At 43.8% G+C, this 23,287-nt stretch overlaps 1 long non-coding RNA gene across 2 annotated transcripts; it reads right to left on the minus strand.

The window, feature by feature from the left end:
• Nucleotides 1-4,753: 4,753 nt before the first annotated feature.
• Nucleotides 4,754-22,347, minus strand: LOC118173962. 2 transcript variants are annotated; one of them, XR_004754480.1, is made up of 3 exons: nucleotides 22,248-22,312; nucleotides 6,223-6,292; nucleotides 4,754-5,773 (listed from the first exon to the last, which is right to left on the minus strand). It is a non-coding gene; the product is annotated as an uncharacterized LOC118173962 (long non-coding RNA). The 2 variants fall into 2 exon arrangements; XR_004754479.1 differs by lacking the exons at nucleotides 4,754-5,773; nucleotides 6,223-6,292 and adding an exon at nucleotides 13,036-13,660 and having other exon boundaries at nucleotides 22,248-22,347.
• Between the last annotated feature and the right edge of the window lie 940 nt (nucleotides 22,348-23,287).

Consider the following 23,287-nt stretch of genomic DNA (forward strand, 5'->3'; position numbering starts at 1 on the left):
GCTCCCCTTGAACCTGTTTATTCTTTCCATCCTTTTTGTTTGTTGCCTGCAAGCCCAACAGTGCAGCATCCTCTCCTGCCTCCAGCATGTTTTCCAAGGCTAATCTCCATACTCTGACACAGCACCGAGGAGTCAAGTTGAGTTCAAGGAAGCAGTTTTGTTGTCTGAGAAAAGACTGCCAGCGAGAGAGATTCCTGGTTCTTAATTATCTAACGTTGACACTTGCTTCCCTTTAGGAAACTTTAGCAAATTTCTGTTAATATTTTTTTTCTTTCTAATTTCAGAAGTTGATTGAAGTGTTTGCATCAGCATGTTTCTCAGGAAAAACACCTTTTCAGCAAGCATGGAAACATTCACTAGCCAAAACCTTCAATGGGGTTACTGTTTTGTTCAGACTTTTCCCTGTGAAAACCTGACAAAGACAGAAAATGAACAAGGAGTTTCTTGGTGAACTGATCCCTTTTAAAAACACATTTGGTTTTCAAAATGTGGCTTTGTAAGTCTGAAAACTTTTACCAAAAGATACCTTTTTAAATTTTGATGACTGTAAATTTTATAGGAAAGATAAAACAAATAAAAACAGTTAGAAAACTCTTCTGGGCACTATGAGAAGAAATTGGTAGAATTGGTAGAAAGAAAATAGCTTTTTTATTTTTTTTCCTGCGGGAAAAAGCCTAGGAGCTCCCTAGCTTTACTGTATCCCAGACACAAGTCTGAGAAAGCTGCAAGCCAACTTCTCCCTTAAGCACTGCCATGTGTTCTCCCACACCGCTCCACCCATTTGTGCCAAAAACCTGTCCAATTACCTATCCTCTGGTAAACCATATCTTATCATTTACTCGTGCTTAGTGCTCACAGATTGTTCCCATTGCTTTCTATTTCTCAAGCAGCCAGCCGACCTTTCTGCTATACTCTGTGCATCGCACTGCAGTAAGTTTTTTCCAAACCACATCTGCCTCGTTTGGCCAACTCCTCCATCACCGCACCCTGGCACAGGGACCGTGAGCTCTCCGGGGCCGGACCTGCCTTCTACGGCAACGGGCCAGGGAGCTGCTCTCGCCACGGGGTTGCAGACTTTAACTGGGATTCCCAGGTACTGCTGTAATACCAATAACAACCAACAAACAAATTGCCAACTAAACAGGGAGAATCTGTGACAATGGTGAGTTTTAGCAGAGGAACTGGGGACAACTCCGGTTCTCATTTTCAGAGCTGGCAGTGTCTTTCTGCATCATATGAAGCTGTTTTCACAACAGAAGGGGAAATTTTTGGCATCAGCAGTAAATTTTGGCAAGCATTGATTTTAATGCACTGCTACACCTGGGAACACCTTGGTCATAAGCACAGCCTTTATTCATACATAACCTTGGGAAGGAGGCCCCTCTGAAAGCAGGCACTGGCTGGGAAAGTGAACGGCTGAATTCTGCTTCAGAGCGACAGCCCACAGCACACACTATTACTGCGGGCATCTCCATGTGTTCCAGCTCCCTGCGATACCAAAGCTCGCTGGCAGATGTGCAGCCCGCCAGGAAACGTGCTGCTGTTTTTAACGCGGGGTCAGAAACGCGAGAGATGGGGAGAGCAGCAGGCCAGATTAAAGGCCGAGTCACCAGCCACGCTTTCCTCTATCGGCCAGTGAAAATCTGGCTGGAGATCTCCCACCAGATGCTCTTGTCCTCTTGTCCTTTCTGGGACATGCACTCCAGCCTCGTGCACAACTTTGCAGTTTCCAAGGAGACCGCATGCTGCTCGCCCCACAGCGCCCCGCGGATGACCGTGTGACTTCACTCGGTCAGGGAGACCATAAAACACTGCAGCCAAAACGATAGCGCTGCAGCTTGACTCATTGCGATATTAGTGAATCCTAAAGGACATATGAACCTAATGATGGGTTGTTCGGTTTGCTTTTTCATTAGTGCTGTTATGATGAGACCTAGACATGGTGTCACTGCTTGGAGACAGGCTAAAGAAAAAAAGGGCTGTGGAATCGCAGGCTTCAAAGAACCGATTCCAATAATCACGTTACTCCGTTTCCTGAAGGAAGATAAATACGAGAAGCCAATTTCATAATTGTAACAGCACAAAAATACACTAAAAATTCAAAATTTATAACATCAAGTAAGTTCACACCAAGATCAAAGATTAAAAATTGGATACATTCCTAAAAGTATGAAATGCATCAATTAGGTAGTGCGGCTCGGTGTCAGGAGATGGGAATCTGGTGCCTTGCTCAGTCGCAGACTTCCTGAAGGATGTTGGAAAACTCCTACAGGACATAAACTGCATATGTTTCTTTGCAAGCCAATACTCATCTTCACCTGAAAATTAGGTTCTGCAAATAGCTTTCCAGATCCCAGTCCAGAAAGGGATACCAACGTGTTAAATTCCGTTTAGGGACCAAATAGAAATTAGATACCTTGGTGTCTGTGAGTGTAGCCCTCCTCCCTGTTTCTGTGACCTTAATTCCCCATCTCTTCAGTAGGAATAGTAGAGTATTCTCACTGCAATGGGGTGAAAATAAAACCTTTAAATAATTATGAAATGCCTATAGTAATGTGGCAAAGACCTAGAGAGTAGAATTGAGTGTTGGATAGTAGAATTGAGTGCTGGAGGAAGTCCTACTTCAGGTCTATACCAGGAGGAAGCAGCAATAACACACACACATAGAGCAGAACAGTTCATGGGTAACAGCCCCCAGCTGATAAGGAGCACTGTGTAATTGGCAGTACTCAGGATTTTCGTGACATTGGATCAGTCATGACTATAGCAAGTAAAGGAGCAAGTGATCCTACATACTGCAAGTAAAATCTACCACTGGTTAGAAATTAAACATTTCAACATTTCTTGTCAAAATATTTATAAAACAAAAAAAGAGATGCAGTCTTTGTCCCATATGACAACCCTCTCAAAGATGGCCCAAAATAGGCCTGAAAAAATTCCAAATGCTAAAGAAATGTTTGCATATATATGCTAATGGAAATCACATCTTGTCTCTCAAACCCCATTAGCCAATTAGGAAGATAATGTCATTGGTTTTATGCAGCAGGAACCACTATTAAACAAAGAAACAGGGAATAGCTTTGTTTGTTTGGACAGCCCCTGACCAATAAGGGAAAGCTGAACATCCACATTCATTCACGTATGCTGCTCTCCTGCCACTCAGGTTATGTCTACACACATGGTTATAATGAACGTTGAGGTCATCTTGCGCCTGTCCTGTGCAGCTTTGTCATATTCCTCATTTCTGTAACATCTCCCAGCCTTTGTCAAAATCATTTATGTGGTGCTTCTTGCCTACAAAGCATGGCTCTTCTAGAAACAGCTTTATGAGCTATTTCTAGACGTGCCTTTATGGGTTACCTGCTATCGCCCAGCACACTTTGACGCATCCCAGCCCAAGAGATAAAATGGGAGGAGTAGGGGGCAGAGGTTTGGGAGAGTTCCTATGGATCTGCCTGACAGAAGTAGCCAGTAAGCGCATCTAGTTCCTAGAGTGATTTTCCAGTTGGTCTGAACTGTTAACGTAGGACTGGTGGCGTGTTCATTGTCTAAATAAGCAAATATCATTATTTTGGAATGGATGGGATTGCAATAGGCAAGTCCCAAATGCTTGCACAGGGTCAGAGCCATTTGCTTCTTAAGGTCTTGTGCAAGTACCAACCCTAAATGAATGCCTCTCCCACAAGTTCAGTCCTCCCTGACTTTTAGTCTAGAACATTACAAAAATGTTGGTTATTGGACAACCACAACAACTCACAATGGAGAAACAGCTGAGCAAAGAGTGCCTACAACGATCACTTCAATACCCCTTAACTGTCCTAGTAAAGGAGGTGGTTACAATCAGATATTGAAGGAAAACTACTTCCAACTTAAATACAGGTCAGAAAATATGAAGTGAATCTCATGCAATGACACAAAAGCTAAACTGGGAAAAAAAAAAAAAGAAAAAAAAAACTCTGAAGTATTTTAGTTTATTCCTTCTTTCTGAAAGGATCCACTTTAAAAGCCTGCATCCTACTTTAAAAGCAACGAAGAGGAAAATCCACTTCACCCTCCTGCCATTAAGGAAATGGTTAATAGGTTCAGCAAAAGGTGGCAGTATGAGTCCTGGGGAGATCTGTTTACTTTGTTAGGGACTGACATGAACCTCTCAATTTATTGGGTGAATTGTTTTTTGAAGATAAAATACTTTTCTTTCCACTCTTTTCAGTGTTGCTCCAGGAGTACAGATTACCCCAAAAATGTGCTGGATGCATCTGAAATTGCAGCCCCAGGAAAACAGCCCTTGATAGAGCAGATTTTCTCTCTTACTGTTGAGTTTCCCACGCTTCTCAGCCAGATTCTGCTGGCCACAGCTCAGAGCCTGACTCTCACTGTGAAAGTACGGGAAGCTGGTTACAGACCCTGGATGTTTGAGCTGCAAGAGTTGGAGTGGGTGTAGAGGACAGGGATGTGATGCAGAGCAGCCCTCAATAACAGCAGGTACTGTAAGGCCTCCAACCTCCTAGCACGTTGGCTGTTTCACAACCTCTAACGTGCTCTTCCCCGTAATGCCTATGTGAGGAGAGGAGGTCCCAGAAATCTCACTGTTTAGGTGGGAAACAAACAAAAGGTCACAATTGAGAATGCAGAATCCTGTGGTTTTCAAGTCCCAGACTCTTTTGAAAATCATCTCGCTCCTCCTCTTCCATCCACAAAAAAAAGCCCTACGGCAGCCAGAGGTGGAACACAGTATACTGAGTTATATGTTTATTCAGCTCACACTGGATCTGGAATCAGTTATAACCTCGTGGAAGAAACAACCTGTCTTTTAGGGCACTTACAGACATACCTGAGGCAGGCACAGAGACGCACTTGAGCGCCCACCAGCCAGGTGCTCAGGGCGTGTGATCCTTGTCCCAGGCTCTCCTTCTCTTTCTAAGCCAGTGATGCATGCACTGTTTTAAGTCTTGACTTCTCTACTTCTGAATTGCAACTCTGCCCATTCAGTGAAGCCTCATTAAATGTATTGATTAGCTATCACTTGTAAATTAATTTGGGCATTCCTAATGTTACCTGTATTAGGCAGCGATATCTGGAGCTCTTATCATGAGTCAGGGTCCCGCTGTGCACAGAAGACATAAGGCCCTGTGGACGGCGGTACAATGGAACAAACACTGGCACATGCAGATGCAGTAGTGGATACCATTTTAACCTCACTTTTTTCTTAAGTCTCTCACACTGCATTCAAAATAATCTCCCGAATCCCACTTCCTGTCCTGACCCTATGGCAAGAAAGAACACGGAAACCAGGAAAAGCAGGAAATTCCACTCAAATTCCAGCTGCAATCATTTCTGCGAACAAGAGGGACAAAATGCAGCAGAGATCATGGTGGATAAATGCCATGTACCTAGAGAGGCAGCTGGTAAAGGATAAGGTCAGCGATAGAGCATGGGTCACACATGGAAGTAGAAGTAGACAGCCCTGATCCTCGCCTTACAGACTGTACATCAATATTAGTTAAGAACTGACTTTTATATAAGACTAATGCTGGTAAAGGTGTCTGGGTGAATTTCTCATTCTCAGTGACAGCTGGATATGACTTCACTCCCCGCTTCTAGTGGGAGGAGAGACTGGAATTCATTCAAAGGCTTTTTTAATCATTACTGTAGATCTCACTGTTATAGTTACAAGTAAGAATGCAACCCACATATGCTTCTCAAACAAAGAAGAGGAAGTATCGCAGTTTTGTTTAACATCTTCATTGGGCCTCTCTTGGACCATGAAGCTGTCCTGAAAAAAAACTTAGCTTTCTCCAAAAGCAGAAAAAGTAAGCCCAGGAGCTTGAAATCAGTGCCAGTAGAAGACCTGTATCTCCTGATCTCATTAGAAGCCTGATTTAACTCAGTGGATCGCTCTCTGATATTTTAAAACTAGACTTGCAAATATTTAACTTCTGTTGGTGAGGATGCTTGTGCAAGGCAGGCAAGAGAATTGCTTAACCCTTGAAAGAAGGTCTGCATAGGGGTTTAACATATTTTAAATACATCCCTTATTTAAGCCAACACATGGAACTGGTGCAAACTCAACACATAAGTTGGTCTGAGAGGACGGAAGCGCTCTCACTACAGTGGAGATGACAGAAGACCCTCTTTCCAACTTCTCCAAGGCTGTTCCTTTGCAAACTGAAGGTAATGGAAATCACCATCACCACACGTTCTAACAGTCTGCAGGAAAGCAACCTTTTCCATTTGGCTGGGGACGTTGCCAGATCTTCTTCTGCCCTTTCCATTTGCCATCTTCCCAAGGGACCTTCCAAAACAATACAAAAAAAAAAAAAAAGGAGTCAACATCACTCTGACAAGTTGTCTCCTGCTACTATGCCAATAAAAATGATCTTCTTTATACCACACTTCTCTGAACCTGACATCTGTCCTAAATCTCAAGTCATACATACTTTAACATGAGTCATCCTACAGACGTCCTTCTGCTACTCTTTGAGTCACGTCAGAAAGAATCATTGACTTATTGTCAGCAGGTTCAGCCTACCATGCTAATTGTGTCTGCAGAGCCCTCTTCTCTGATCTTGTTCTTACATCCCCCAAAATGCTAGAAAATACTTGCTGAGCTCTCAGATACCAGAAACAAGGAGAAAATTTTCTAGCTCACTTTGCTACTCTACCTGGAGTATAAAGGGTGATTTGCCAGATTTTGGAGCTCTCTACCCTGAGGCAGAGCAGAAAAATATCTTCTCAGAAACCCATGCAGCCCCCAGCTGCCTGTATAGGTTAGCTGGTGCTGGTAATACTCTTGAGATTTTCAGGAAACATAATTGGCATTCTCTACAAAGATTGTGGACATTTTATATACAGGAATATTGTCTGATCTGTTTTGCACAGGATTCTTTACTGGGCACTGCCTAGTTCCAGATGCTCCAGGGGAAAATTCCAGGATTTCAGAGTGGACAGTTGCATAAGAAAAGGAAAGACAATCTTAAGCTTTGAATCATGAGCTGTGTACATCTCTTCTGCTTTTAAGGTATAGACCAAATGGAGAAGATGCTTCCTTTCAGGTGCAGAGGCCATAGCAAATTCTGCTAGCTGTCATTATTCCACCAACTTGATGTCTTGAAAGATTTATTAACTCATTTTCTTTATGGGTCTTTTAACTTTTATTTAAGTTTTTAATGTTGCCTCCAGTCTCGTACACTACATAATGGCTTTTCTGCGAAGTCACTGAAAATCAGCCTCAGCCTTCATCTCTTCCACAAATGGAAGCACAAATGTTTGCAGAGCATGGCAGCATCTGTGGTTTTGCTCCGATCCTGGAAGTCAAGCCACTGAGCCAAATCCACGTCTGGTGCAAACCAGCACTGAGACTTTACCTAATTTCTGATGGGAACAAGGAAATCCTTGCAAGGGCAGGCTGCAGGTTCATACATTCCATTTTCAGCAGGGAGCTAATTGTTCGAAGGAGGTAGATGAAACCTTCCAAAGGCTGATTTCCCTCCTATACCACTTCTTAAATTTTTAATGCTTAGAGGCTGCTTTGAATTCCGTAGTTGAGGCTTAACACCTTCATGATCTGAAGGGGATTTCTTTCCTTTAGCTACAATGAGCAAGGGCTCCAGCAAAATGGGCTTCCCAACACAGCAGGCAAGGAAACACACGTGGGGCACAGCTCCCACAGGTATCGCCCTTAGCACTGGTGCAAAACAGGGCCAGTCCCCAGGCAGAGGGGCCTCTTTTCAGTCAGTGCCCCCATTCTGATTCAGTGTCTAACAGACACAGGAACCAGCCCTAGATTTAGTGCTCCCTCCAGCTAATCCAAATTGTGTTTGCATTACAGAGCATTGCAGGTCCCCATCTCTGTCCTTTTCCCCTGCTAAGCTACACTCATTTCTACCTCCTTTTGTTGCAGCTAATTGCTCCAGAGACAAAACCTCCTATTTCTAAGAGTTGGAAGTTATAGCTCAGGAAAACGTTGCTCCAACTGAAAGAAGTTCTGGTGTTTAGATTCACTCCCATAAGACCCCCATGTTTTCTTCCTTCCCCAGTATCTGTTTTGTTTCTAGAATGCTCACTCCTCGGGATGACAGAGTGCACTTGTGTACTGAACTTGTGCTGGAAATGCGTACAGCAATCCTGATGTGTTGATGAAGGGGGCTGTAGGAACAACCCCATCATGTCTTCATTCCAGCCCTGTCTTGACAGTACAGAGCCTGAAAGGCAGCTGCCTAGGGCCTCCGAGAAGCACTAAGATGAGGTAAAAGAGCACCCGTCTCAAGAACAGCTGAAAATGGGTTTTAGGAAAGAGGTCAGTTCAGTGCTAGCTGAAAGGGGATAAAGAATAATACTCCCAGCACTCCTCTGCTCACCACAGCTCAGCTTTGCTTAGGACACAATGATCGCTTACGGTTCCATGCCAAACACAAAGGCATACAGCTGGGGCAATCCCTGAGGTTAACTGCACGTGCACACACAGCTCAGTGTTTTGGGGTATACCTACATTGCCCTTAGCCAGGTGGGGGAATAACATGTCAGTGAGGTTCAGATGAACCAGTTCGCTCCATCCCATCCCAACGTGGACAGCAGGCTGCCATGAAACAGTCCCATCTCTGAGACAACCACCTTGGCTATAATTAAAGCTAATTATTCAAAGGCACCCTGTTCATGTAGCACTGCTCAGAAGCTCCCTGCATGAGCATGTAGGCAGCAGGGCTGTTTTTCTTCATAAAAACTTATGAGGAACGCTGTGCAGATTAACAGCTTTAATGACAAAAATTACCGCTTACAACACTGACTTCAAATCAAAGAACAATATCTGCAGACAGATATTTTCATGGTTTTCATAACAATTCATTATAGGTGGCACCAAGGGATTACATTTTTATTTCCCTTGTGTCATTTCTCTCAGACTCAGGTTCATTTCTCTTAATGAGGCAGCAGAAGATAAAGGGCAGTGAAGGCTCCTCCAATGCCTCTGCAGAATGTGAGGAGTTTAGGGGCAAAGTGATAACTGATCCTCTAAAGGAAGAGGGAGGGCTTGGAAGGGGAGGGGGAGAGTGATGGGGTGGGATGCTCTCTGCCATAATGAACTAAAATTAAGACATAAATTCTCCTACCTTTGTTCCATCCAGATCTAACAAAAGGGATTCGGCTTTTTAATGACGAATGGATCAGTAGCAAAATTATTAGCTAATTAATTGTAAAGGAAAAGGAAAGATGAAAAAAAAAGAAGTCTTTGCCTGACAGTACAGGACCAAAAGTTCTTCTTGCATGCTCTCAGAATAGGAAGGAAGACCCTGATCCTGGAAGTTTTTACTCAGACAGCAAGGCCCTTTGTCATATATGGTTTGGGACAGCAAGGCAAAGGTCAAAGCTAGAAATAATATGAAATAAGTGGAGCTCAAAGGGGAACCTGGGTTCCCCTGGTAGTACCAGGCTTGTTAGAGCTGAGAAGAGGTTCCCTGCGGAACTGGATGGAAGCTCTCCTGTGAAATAGTTTACTGCTGGAAAATAACGTGGAGAGAGTACAAAAGGGTTCCTGGGAGTGCAGGACTCCTGGCACAGCCTCAGGAGACCAGGCAGCTGTTTTGTTTCTAAAACCCAAAACATCAACCCAAACTCTTCAAAGCCTTCTGAGAAAAAAAGCAAACTGAGAACTGACATTTCCAATCCATGGAAAGCCTTCTCATTCCTGGGTTTTGTTCCAGCATTTGATCCAGCAGTGCAGTTTCCCGTGAGCAGGGCATTCTGCATTTCAGCAAGCTCTGCCCTCAAGTTAGTGCCCCAGGGCTTCCAGCATTTGTGGCTTGAAGTGACAAAAAATAATAATAATAATAAAATAATAATAATAATAAAAGGAATCCAGGGTTCCCTCTACACTCCATGTTGGCATAAAATATACTATCTGAAGTTTCCCAAAGTAGAACAAAACTGCATTAGGGGCTATCAGAAAAACTCCCCTGAAATGAATTGCTTTCTCTGGGCTAATGCTAATTTGGATCCTTCTGTCTGCCATAAGCGGTGCTTTCCTGAAAACCAACCTTTTAAGCATTGCTCAAGTTGGGCAAAAACCTGGGAGCCTGGACGGGTAAATATATCTGACAAGCTATAGAGACAGGAGACAAAGGGGCTAGACAGGAGAAAGGAAAAACCAAGGATAAATGAGACACAGTGGCATTTGTGTGTTTGGCTGTGGTGAAGGCAATCTTGAGAAAGAAAAATGTAATTTTATCATAGCCCTCTCTCTCTCTACTTGTTCTTGGCTCCCAATTTCTTGTACACTCTAAATGAAAAAGGAATAGCCATACTTTTGGGATGGATGGTCTAGATTGAAATGGAGCCTCACTTTATGGAGTAAATATCTATGGAGTATTTAGCCTGCCTCCTTTCTGCCTCTTTCACACGATGAGAAATTCTTCATGCTTTGGCAGTGGATCCAAGTCACACAAAGAGGAGTTTCACACTTGCCTTGCTGCTCTGTGCCAGTACCGTGGAGCACAGGCTTGCAGACTGAGAAACATGGGGCTGAGTGGCTTTGAAACTCCCATCCTGTCCTGTCTCCTACAAGTCAGGCTCCAAGAAAGTAGAAAGTCACCCTTCAAATTAAAATTTTAAAATTAATATATGTTTATATATATCTCAAGGGATAATTCTTTGCCTTCTGCTTCCCATATTTTTCAGTCTTTTCTCTTGAAATCAACAGGGCTTGAATCCTCTCTGCCATTTAATGAAGGCTGAGCTTCTTGCGGACTCGCATGACAGCAGGAGGTGCTGCTTGCTGAAAAGCCCAGGATGGTGGGAGACTTTGATAACATCACGAGAGTTGGTAGCATGGGCAGAAGACTTTGAATAAAGCTGTCTGACCTCCTTGGCCCAAGTGCTTTTACAGCCAAGCAAAACAATTTCTCTGGACTCTAATGAATAGACTTCTGTCATTGTTCATCATCATAATGCCCCGATCCTGGCAAGATTACCTAGATGCTACCATAATCCTGCTAATAAGTGATGATTATAAAACACACACTTGAGGAAAAGGAAAGGTAAAATCTGGATCTTTTGCCCCAGTCTCCTCCCAAAGGAAAGCAGGATAATAAATGGCTTCTGACTGTGATATATGACAAAGAGCCTTACCACATCAGTTTGCTACAGCAAAATTCAGCCAGCTCACTCAGTTTTGTCCATAAAAATACTGCTCTTATTCAGTGAGAGGCCTGATAAATGTTGGGGGCACCATACTGAAGGCATCGACTGAGATTTTTTCTCTCAAGGGGAAACAGCTGGAAACAGAAAAGATATAATTTTTTTAATGAAACAAGCACTTTTTCAAGCAGCAAAACTTCCTCCTAGTACTGCAGCAATATATGATTCCCCTGTTATGTGTTACTTCCTATCCATTTTCATCTGGAGACTTCTGGGTTTTGGCAGAATCCAGCACCAGGTATTTTACCCACAGGCAGAAGTTGCCTAAGACAGCAAAGTGTGACTGAGCAGACTAGAAAAAAATGAAAAGGGCAGGTGGACTGACTGACAGTTTGTGTCCTGGAACAGGGCACGCGCAATACCTCTGCCGTCCCAGTCCAAGCTGCTGTTCCTTGACTGCAGAAGGTACTGCAGGCTAGTTGTCACGGGGCAGGTGGACAGAGGCCACTTAGAACATGGACTTTTTCTTCTTCAGAATTTGGTCCATCACAGTTGAGGGGGGATCCAGCAGAGAAGAGTTTCTCACTCTTGTTTTAAGTTTCCCAACCCTAACATAAGAGAACTGCTTCATTCAGAGGCACGAACGAGGTGTGAGGCAGGTAACCTTCCTTGTCAACCTCTTGCTGTATTCTGGAGCCTTAAAAGCAGGGGGATGAGATCTCGGCATAGGCAATGAATAAAGCAGAGTTAAGACTGTCTGAACAGGAGACCTCTGTGGGTAGAACATAATGAGATCCGGGCAAATCCCAGTTCAGGAAACATTTAGGTACTCATGCAAGAAATGTGTTTCTACTGCACCCGCTACTATTAATTTCTGCTAACAATGTATGTCACCTCATTTGCACACCAGAAGTAGCGAGTGTGCAAGCAGCATGTATTCAGAAAGGCAGAGGTATGATTTTTCCTTTTTTTTTTAAAAAAAAAAAAAAAGCACCTAACTTTTGCAATCAAGTTATCATCAGCTCAGCTACCACCTAAGCTAAAAAAGCTTTTGTTTTAAGATGAGAGGCTTTCTCTTCCCACTGGGTTAGATTTCAGTGGGAGCTAGGCCAGGAAATTGCTTTTATTTATATTCTCCACCCCTGGCAAAGTCAATGGCCTCATTAATTCGCTGATGGGCCAGCACCAGGATGGAAACTAGAGATGCAGCAGGGAAGATTGCCAGAGGAATTGCCGTTTTTCTCCTCTCCCCAGCCCTCACCTTGCTCCCACCCTAACCTCACCTTCAGTCCCCTCCTGCCAGCCCTCAGAGCTCTTGCCACCATCACCTCCCTTCCACCTGGGTGCCCACCTTCCTGGGGACAGAAGGAAGAACATGGCCCGCAAATTCCACACGCACATCTGCTGTTATGAAAGGGAAAGGGCCGAAACTAGCTCCTTGCTCCTGAAATCAGTCCCAAATAAACCTTCGCTTTCCTAAATATGCAATAAAGTTGTAACAGCCTATTGAAAAATGCAACACTGACTATGGTGAACCCAGGGAACGTTGTCTCCCTTTCCGACCACAGCTTAGATTCTTGCAGATCCCCAGCTGGAGGGGCTGTTACCATCTTCTTTTTTATGTAAAAGGCGCCTTTGACTGTGGGCTTTAATTCTGGGACTGGCTTTGTTTTGACTTTTATTTTCCATATCATCTGTCTTGCAGTAGAGGGACCATTAGCCAGTAAAACCATGTTTAATCCCAATAACATTATTGCTTAAAGTGAGCATGGCAAGAATTTGTTAACTAGCGGGCAGTAAATTTACTCTTCTAATAGGTTCATCCTTTATTAGGTATTTATTTCAGGAGGTTAAGCCATAATTAGATCACATTAGGAAGCTGAAAAAGAAAGGAATGGAGATTCCAGTCTGGGAGTTTGTTTTATTTGCTCCTCAGATGTCCAAAGAAATTCTCAGTACAATCTGTATTCCTCCAGATAGGGGGTTGCACAACTAAACAGCTCCAATGTTTCTGCCAGGAGTTTGCATTTGTCTTTCCTGTACAAAAGTTATTGCCAAGCTGTAATCTTTCCCTGAAATACAGTGTGCGGAGCCAACGCTGAACCCAATTTACTGTGGCAGATGAATATAGCCAAGGTGGTGGTCTGAATGTTTGGCCTAAAGGCACAATCCAATTTTCAACTGTTTCAAAGCTATTATGTCAAAGCCTGTTTGCATAAACATAACAATAGCCGAGAGCCCGGGCGGCGGCAGGCAGCGGAGGGAACGCCTGCCCTCTCGCGTCTCCTGCCTGCATGTGCTGGGGAGGAGGCAGCCGCACAAACTTTGGTGCGGTTAGGATGGAAAGAGGCAGAATTAGCAGAGAAGAGCAGGTGTGTGTGCATGTTTGCGTACCCAGAGCCCATACCATGCTCGTTCTTGCAAGCGGTGCACACATGAAGAGTGCCACTTGCCTGCGTGGAAGCAGCACGGAGCCTTTCAGCTGCAGGCACTGACATTTTTCACATGCACACGTGTCTGCGCTGCCGAGATGCTGATTAAAAAAAAAAAAAAAAAAAGATTCTGCCAATGATGGAAACAGGAGAATGTTAATGACTCTTTAAACTTTTCTCAAGCTTGAGAAACAGATGTGATTATTCAATTCATTACAAGAAAAATGTCTTGCAGCAGCACGCATGTGATGAGCTGACTGATGATGTGGGAACCTATGAGAAAGCTGTTTCCCTTATTAGAACTGGAGGATTTTCAAGGCAATGTTCTATTTCTCTTCCCAGTTATGTATACACATGCATGCTTTTCAAATATTACCAATCTGGAGTAAACCTTTAAATCCAGAGTGAACAAAAGCAAAATACCAGACCCAAAGGTTGTGTAACCTGCAGAGTTTTACACACGGGCTGCAACTTTCCCCAGCATTTGTGGTATTCAGCCAGCACCTGGACTCAGGCCAAATATATGGACTTGGTCCAGCACTTGGGCTCATCTCTAATTTAAAAGATGGGAAGAGGATACACTTATCAGTTTTCTGGAGGGTAGCCGGAGCAGGAAAATCATTAAATGACAGAAGCTGCCAAAAATAAACATCCTCCGCTTTAAAAATCCTCCTTATATAGAGCCGTCAATGCACAGGGCTTATTAAGACATCTGGCAAATTATTTTTTCTGATGGAGAGAATTCTCAAGGCCTCAAACCTAGAACAATAGAGGATTTCACAGCAAAACAGATTTGTGGTGTTAACGTCACACATCCCACGGCCATTTCAAGGCATCCAAGTTCACTGAAGTCCAGCAGCTAAGATGGGGCTGAAGCCAACATCAGGGGAAGGAACCTCAGAGCCACCCAAGAGAACAAAGCCCTTCTCATCCAACACCTGAACCCCAGTCAAGGTCAGCATCGGGCAACGCTAAGGTGATGGTGTGAAGATGGATGTATGACTGACACCGAATAACCTGGCTTCAAAATTTATTTTTTTCTGAACTCAAACATCCAGAGCCTTGAGTCCAAGAAACAATTCCACACTGCTTCAAACTTTGATTTTTTGCACTGACTACTGTTAGAAGCACGTGTTCTCCAGCTTTGGGACTGGAGGGGTCTAACCCCTTTGTAAGGCATGGCTCAGAAACCCATTTTCAGCATAACAAAGCATCACTTAGAAGCAGATCCTTCCCTATCAACATATCAGCAATCTGAATAAAAATATGTAACAATAACTCTGTCAAACAGCTCAATAATACTACAAAAAAGTAAACAATGATTTATCCAGTAGAAACGACTGCACCCTGTGCAGGGCCTGCCAGCATCACATTGGACATTAGCATGGGGCGCACACTCAGCTCAAAGGCAGGGCCCTGCCCCCAAAGCTAGTTGCCTTAAAGCAATGAAGCAGATCAAATTAAGGCAACAGACAAGTTCGCATTATGGCAAAATTAAGTCCTTTTCCTATATGTAAAAGCACATCCTATATTTCACAAAATTCTTTACAAAATTAAGGTGGGATTTACTTTGCAGATCCTGCCTTGTGCTGAGCAGGCAGGCAGGCTGAGATCAACACCACACCGGTTCGATACAGCAAGGTGTCCCCAGGGCTTTCCTTGCCTGTGAAATGGGACAACAACAGCTGAGATAATTACATTTTTCTCAGGACATCATGATGATTAATTAGTTACAGAAGGAGCACAGCATACAGAAATTAAGAAGTAGGTATTTCTGTGATGAAAAGTGTGTTTACATTTATGTAAACACTGCCTGATGTTCACAAGTGAGAGCAGCGACTTTGACCTGGGCCCTGAGCATCCCAGAGCAGCTCCTGGCTGGAGGAGCTGCCCTCAGCCTGCCCACACCCCTCTCCTTGCACCTTCCGCACACCCCTAAACCCACCGCCTACAGCCGCTGCTGCTCACACACAGAAAACGAAGCATGAGCCCAGGCATTCAGGAGCTACGGGTGGTAAAAGTCACAGGCCAGGCGCTGAAAAGGAAAACGTGATGCTGCATTTGCCCAACTCAGTAGCAAAGCCACGTCCCCCAGCTCCCAGTCTGGTGCTTCACCCGCAAAGCATCTGCCTTCCAGGGAAGGGCTGCCGGAGCAGGAGCTGAGATGCACTGAAGTGGCAGTGGGAACAGCTGAAAGAGACAGCTGAGAAACGGTTTAATGAGATCCAGCTTTGTTAGATGTTTTTCCGCATCATGTTGTTTTAAAGCTGTATTCCTGTTTACATTTTCAGTTGCTTCTTTGTCCTTGGCTTTCCTGGGCCCACTATTAGATCCTCTCGTGGAGACCAGGATGTTTGGAATTGCCATTCTGCTGCTGTGACTTGGATGTTAGAAACCACTCAGACATAAACAACCCCTACGGCCTCCAAAGGCACTCCCCAGAAGAGGGCTGTGGCAGCATTCAAGACATCATGAAGGCAGCCCCACCACAACACCCTGGGCTCACCAACTTCCAAGGGGACACATGGGTGTCCTCAGTCATTCTGGCTAGATGCGAGGTAATTTGCAGATGAGTTTCAGTGCCTTGCAAAGAACGAAAGCCCATACGATCATTTTGCTGAATGAAAGATTGATTGGGCTCAAGGAAACGAGAACCAACTGACCACAGGAGGGAAAATACAAAGCTTTATGGTATAAGAATGTGTTGTATCACAGCCACACATGCCCGAGCCCCTCAGGACAGGCTCCTGCTCTCACACAAGTCCCTTGGATGGAGCTCGCTCACGGGGACAACCCTAGAAAAAGCAGAGCTGAAAGGATGTGGGTAAAGCTGCAGAGCCAGGGCTTCTGTGCAATCAATACCTCTGCTGCAGTTTGCTTCTCAGTCATTGCAAAGTCACTTTGCTCCATGTCTTTAACACCCCACTCCTGTTCTTAGGGACCCACTCCGTGGCTTTCCGAAGCAAGACTGTCTAGACAGGAGGAACCATGAATATCCTTGAGCTCCCTTATCTCTGTGGGCCCTGCTCCAGTCTCACTCCCCTGCCCCGATTTTCAAGTGCAGGGGCCAAGCCAGAGTTAAGACACAAAGCAACAGCCTCCTGATCCAGCCAGTGGAAGGAGCAGGCCCCCAAAAGCACCGTGGCCAGCACCAGTAGGTTATTTAACATAGAAACTCCAGAATGGAAAACAAGGGAAATTAGTAGAAACCCAAGGATCCAGCAATTCCATGATTTCAACTATTGTAAAATAGAGGATAACATTGCCAGCGAGGTACAGACACTGCAGCATCCCATGTGAAGCCAGGAAGCCCTGGCTTTGTCTCACGCTGGTATTGCAAAACTTGCTTAACATTTGTGAACTGTTTTGAGATCCTGGGATGAAAAATGATATCAGACAGCAAAGTAGCATTGTTCATTACTGCTAGAATTAAGCCTGCACGCTGACAGCAAAGTAGATGGAATGAAAAATGTCAAAGGCTCAAAAAAACTGCAAATTTCAAGATGCATAAAGGGAACAGCCTGCTTCTCCCCCTCCCCCTTCTTCCCATCACGCTCAGATGTAATAACTTTCCCTAGTTCCGTGGCTCTCACACAGCTAATGCTGTGTTCGGTTGCTGGAGTCTTTACAGATGCAATGCATTAGCAAAGCCTGCCAGTCGGCATCCTGTTTTTCCAATCACTCTTCTGAAACTCCTCCACTTTTCTCAGAGGTTTTATCAGAAAGATGTTCCTCTGAAACGTTTCAGCAAGGGGATCTGACAGCTCTTCAAACACCAGCTGAATTTCATTTGTTTTCCGCTGCTTCCTGTTTTTACAAGTTCATTAGTGTTGCACCAAGATAGACTGAAGATTAGAAACTTTCACCAGCCATGCTGAATTCCTGACATATAAATTCATGGGATACTGGCTAAGCCTCTGCAGTATGTATATGCACAAAAAAGAAATACACATGCCTGTATGCACATACACACTCTTAATATAAATATGCATATGCACACATCAGAAACATTGAGCTGGGTGCTCAGAAATCCCTCAGGCTTCCCCACATCCAGCCAGGCATGCACGTGGCTGTGACGCGCATAAGCGCACACCTTGACACACGCACATCGGAAAAGCAAAGGCCCCATTGTGGGCAGCCTGACACTGAGCCAGTTCTTCAAATGGCATTTCTGAGGCCAAGGTAAATAAGCACCTAAAGCATCTCAGCTGTGGTCCGCAGGTCAGGGCTGCCCGTAGGACGAGCAGGAGGCAGAGCTTGTACGGGTGCATTCCTGAGGACTCACAGGGGCTGAGTGTTAGAGCTCGATGAAGGCACTGTGTGTGCTCGAGCATCCAGGCTTTCAGCATTATCTGTCTGGCACATTAATATGCTAATTGTAAGAGAAGAAACGTGGAACTAATTCCATGTATCATTCATGTAAGAGCATCTAGGTAGCAGCGAGATAGGGTTGTATCAAAACAGACATAATCACATTACTTTTGATGTATTCTAGGCCAGGAGTACACAGTACGTTCTCCTATTTAAATAGGTTAACAGGCTGTTTAGTTACAACAGCAGCAAGAAAATTGAAATCTATTTCTAATTTTCACACAGGAGCTCTCTTATGTCCCTGAAATGCAGCTGTACAGCTTCTTATAAATTGCAGTCATGAAGAAAACAGCAAGAAGACAGACAATTTTCAGATTAGTAAATCTGTTTATTTCCAAAGTCATAAAACACCATTTGTTGTTAATGATGATGGTTTAACAGTTGGCACTTAACCTGTCCATCTTCTGCTCTTTCTAATTTTTTTTTTCCTCAAAATCTCCTGTAATTGATTCAGAAATTACAAGAGGAAAAAAAGCAAAGGAAAGCATGTCTGCTTTGGTCTAGTGATTTTAAACAAGCCTGATGTGTCAGCCAACAGAAAGTGCTGTTGATATAATCATGAAAGGCACGGGGTAACTTACTGTACTTCTATATTAAACTAAATTTGTATGATCTGGAAGCTGAAGCTTTCTAACTGACAGCTAAGAAAGTGTCAAATAACTTTTTTTTTAAGTGGGTTGGTGGTGATTTGCAGCCAAATGTTTATGATGGAATCAGAAAGCCTCCTTTTTGCTCGCTTTTGTTGCAGGTCAACTTCTACGATTTCAGGGCTGTCACGTGAAGCAGAGCAGCCTCACTTTAGAAATGGTTCCCTGGATGACCAAAATATCGAATTCCCTAAAAATTGTCCTGAGCCTTTAGCACTGCAAAGCCATTATTAACTTATTGCCAGAGACTATAAAATAGAATATTATTGCTTGGTTACACATTATGTTTGTTGGTTTGTCTTTTAAGTAAAGCAAGAGCTCCACATCTGCCCCCTTTGGAACTACTTGCTATTTGATGCCGTTATTGAAAGTCTTAATTACTTTTAAAACTAATGAATACTTTATTATTTAAAATCAATTTTATCAAACTCCACCAGTGTTCGGTGTCTTTGTATTTCCTCCAAAGTCATTTGGTCTGCCAAACAGTGCTGGAAACATAATCAGGTGTTTCCATGCTATTTTCATCACCCTGGCTGAACCAGCACTGCTACAAAAATATTTTATTTGATGCATTTCACCTTCACCTCCATGGCTTAGCTGAGACCACCACAAAAAGACACTAGAGGGAAAAGTTTTAAGTAAATCATCAGTGGTTTCCTAGCCTTTGGAAAAGCTCAAGCAAAGGACAAAGGTTCAGATCATCACCAATTTTATAATAAAGGTAACCACCATGCAGCGTGAGGCTTTTCATCTTTGACATCACTGAAAACTTTATTCTAATAACATGGCCCACTCACGTACAAGCCAACTAAGATCTTTGGCACCACACAAGCCATGCAGGAGTATTAATGGCTTGTTTGGTCACTTGTTCCATCGGAAAAAAATGCAAACACCTATCCTGCAAAGAAAATAGCAAACGGAACCCTTCTACCTGTTATCTTTGTTTAGTTCCAGGCAGAACACTGTTTTTCATGACCTACATAAAACAAGTAACCATCAGATGCTATACAGACACATGGAGAAGAAACTAATATGAGAGCAAGCCAAGCTCAACATTTACCTCTTCCTGGTCTTTTAGGAAGTTCTTTAGAGAAACAGTAGGCTCCCCATTAATACAAAGGATAGGATGTGCTGCCTTTTGCAGAAGGTACCAGCATGGCTACTGATAGAAAAAAATAGCCTTCAGCATTGAAGTCAGAGATCAAAATTATTCTAAAGTCAGGCTGTTGAGGCAAAACCCTACTTGGTAGTTTCACCTGTTCATTAGCTGTGGCAAGTGCGTCATTCACTGGAATGATTTTCATTTCCAGTCTCACAGGCTCTCAAGAAACAAGTGTCACCTCAGGGCTGGTATCCTTGAATCTGAGTCAAAGCAACATAAACATTGCGATGGGGAGGGAGAATGGTAGACTTGTAGTGACAGCAGCAAAGTTAGCATATTTGGAAATTGTTTCTGTTGTTCCCCTTTGAAAACCCACAGATATTTGATATGGAGTGCTATGAGTATATGTTACCTTTTGGAAGGAACAAGTTTTAATGATGTGCTTGACAGAGGGGAAGTACTGGGGCACAGGAGAAGCCATCTGGGAACAGAGCACAGCATGACTTCATAGAAAAAAAAAGCCAAGAGCTGAGAGTAGGAAAATTCATCAAGCAACTTGGCCAAGGCAGTGGAAGGCAATGGAAAGAGATGAGAGAATAGACAAGCTTCAGCAGGTCTTCCTCATTGTTTTTCTGGTGCTACTGACCCCTCCACCTCCTTTCTCTCCAAGCTGCCAAGGCAAGGTGAGACCGTCTGGTGTCTGCAGCCCAATTTTTCCCCCTCTCTCAACACCATCTGGGAAACCACACTCCTAATGGAGCTTCCAGATGTTTGTGTCATTCTGGTTTGTGTGTCATTCTGCATTTGCTCTTTCAGTTCAGATCTGTCTCTGCCATGGCATTTCGTGCGCAACAAGACTTCACACCACACAGCAGAAGGCACAGGAATCTTATCTAGATAAAAGCTTGCCGCAGGTATGGACAGGTGAGCTTTTGTTAGCATTCACACAAGTAGGTTTATTTCACATACAAGAAACTCTGGGGTATATTGCCCCATTTCCCCAACAGGCTCAAGTACTGTTCCACTTCCAGTGCACACCTCATTCATCCATAAGGGATGGCCAGCCACTGCTTTCAACAGCTTTGTGATACAAACAAATCACATCACATACCAGAAAGTTTGGTCAACTTGGAGAACGTTTCATCAAATGGGTCACTCCACCTACACCTTCCATGCTGTAGAGAAAGCTTTTCCATGTAGCAGCACCATGAGTATCCTCCCTGAACTTCTACCACACAATGTTTCAGCCAGAGCTTCTCCAAGAGATGTGGTAGCCCCTCCATGGCTATAACTGACATCTACAGCATTTAAAAGCAACAAATCCAAATGTATTTCTTCAAACTTACGAGGATTTTCTGCAAGTGCACTACTCTAGTAAGGACTTGACTATATAGCAACAGAGCACAAAATAGAGGACAGGTATTTAAAGCAGTAGCTGTCTCACAAACTCCCAAACCACAAGTACCTTTCCTGTAGTTTAACTTAATCCTCTTGCAAAGTGAATCAATCCAGGTTGCACAAAAGGCGCTTTAGTACAGAAGAACATCCGCTCTGGATGCTAACACAGAAGAGTTACCGTGCCTGAAACATGCCCCCAGACTCATTCTACACCAACTCCCTGCTCTGAGGAGCCGTGGGAGTTGAACTTTCTGCTCCTGCTTTTCAAAACGCAGGGTGGTGGGAACAAGTGCCTTAGAGAACAGGGGTCAGAGCTGGAGGACCTAATTCAATTGTTTTCCCACTTAAACAACAAAAAAAAGAAGTGTTCCCTTAGACTCCCAGCCAAGAAAGAAAGCAGCTTGGCAAACAGACTTCTTGTGAGTTCTTTTACTAGAGAGATTTATATTTCGCTCACCACAAGCATACAGAGCACACTGCACATTTGAGAGGTTGTCTGTGCTCCTTGTAGCGTAAGGTTTTGGCAGCCTTTTTTTTTAAAAAAAAAAAAAAAAAAAACAAGGTTGAGAAAATACACACTGCTGGGGGCAACCTGGCCACTCTAAAAGCCACACCTGGCTTTTGACTAAATAAATTAAAGAATCAGGTATTCATGATTTTAGGACAGAAGGTACTAATGATCACCCAAGCTATGTGCCATGGGGATTCTCTAAGTTAAATTCCACACCAAGTCCCACAGTTGCAGCTGAATTCAAGTAATCTTTCAGAAAGACACCCAGCTGTAATAGAAGAGCTACCAGGAACAGAGAACACATCACAGCAGACTACCATAGGTTTGTTCAGGATTTCTCGGACAACCTCACTGCGCAGGGGCTGCTTTGCGCCCATCGAGCCACTCAGAGACTTTCAGAAAGCCTGAAGCCTGCTGCTCCCATACAGGAGTTGCTGGAGCCCATGCTTCTAAAGGGGTGAGCCTGCTTTTGGATAAGAGCTCTCACCTACCTAGAAGGTCTAGACAAATGCAGCCATAATAGTTCAAAAAAAATAAAATAAAATAGCATACATTCTTTTTTTCTGCTTTGCAACAGACACTCAGAAAACAGGAAGGGAAGAGAGGTTTACCATATGCTAATCTTAGCCCCTAGTGCTTCTAAAAAGAAATTATCTTACCTGTAAATGGCATCTTGGAGACACCCTCAGCAAAGCCAAGTAAAAGCATAAAGAGAAGCATAAAGAGAAAGAAAACCTTCCACATGGTGACAGAGCCCTTGCAAAACCCACAGATAACTTTCTGTCTCTTTTTAAGCTGTTTCTCTCACAATGCTCTCATCTTCACTGGGCAGGTAATGCCCTGCAGCTGCCCCATCCTGCCCAGCACTTGGGACCCTCAGCTGTGAGCAGAGCGCTACCCCAAGGAACCACAGTAACCCCCTCTCTGCTGGCTGATCTGTTCTTTTGAGTTTGGGGCACACAGCAAATGTCATAAGACTTGCAAAGAGGAGGCTGAAAGCAGGAAGAAAATTGCTGTTCCTTGAGGCAATGATGCTTGTAGCAATGAATTTTACAAGTTAAGGTGCATTTGTGTGTAGTGTAAATTACTGGAAGGACAGAACTTCAGCTGCATGACCAGGATTTAATTTATTTTGCACTTCATCACATCAAATTTTAGTGCTTTTCTTGAGGCTTCATGTTCTGCCATGAGACTTGAGTTTTACCTGCTTCATATACTCCAAAGTTCGCCTGGGTAACAATCACCAGGTCTTCCAAGGTGCCCAGTGACTATGAGGACTTTTGTTTTGAGAGATCACATCACTTAGCGAGTGCCCAGCATCCATGCATTCTGAAGTGCAGGCGTTTTTCAGGTATTTCTAGCTGAACAAGGGAGTCACTTAGGATGTCTGTCCCCAAGTGCCCATCCTCAAGGTGTTTAGTTCAAGGAGCAGGGTTTCCAATTCACTCCATATTGCCATCAAGCTACCTTCCGTAGGAATTGTTCTGAGTTTACAGCGAGGGCAGGATAAAGGCCATTTGATTTTGAAGAGGTGAATGCCCTGAACATACACCTTGTCTCTTGTGATAAAGCAGTAGCAATACAATTGCAATTGCACAGCCCCCGTCACCTTTATGTTTTGGCTGTGCTCAGCCCAGCAAAGCCTCCTCATGTGTTAGTTCTGGGTTTTTAGAGCCCTACTGAGGGTTATCAGGCTGCG

Source organism: Oxyura jamaicensis, chromosome 13, assembly GCF_011077185.1.
Source record: "Oxyura jamaicensis isolate SHBP4307 breed ruddy duck chromosome 13, BPBGC_Ojam_1.0, whole genome shotgun sequence".
NCBI lineage: Eukaryota > Metazoa > Chordata > Aves > Anseriformes > Anatidae > Oxyura > Oxyura jamaicensis.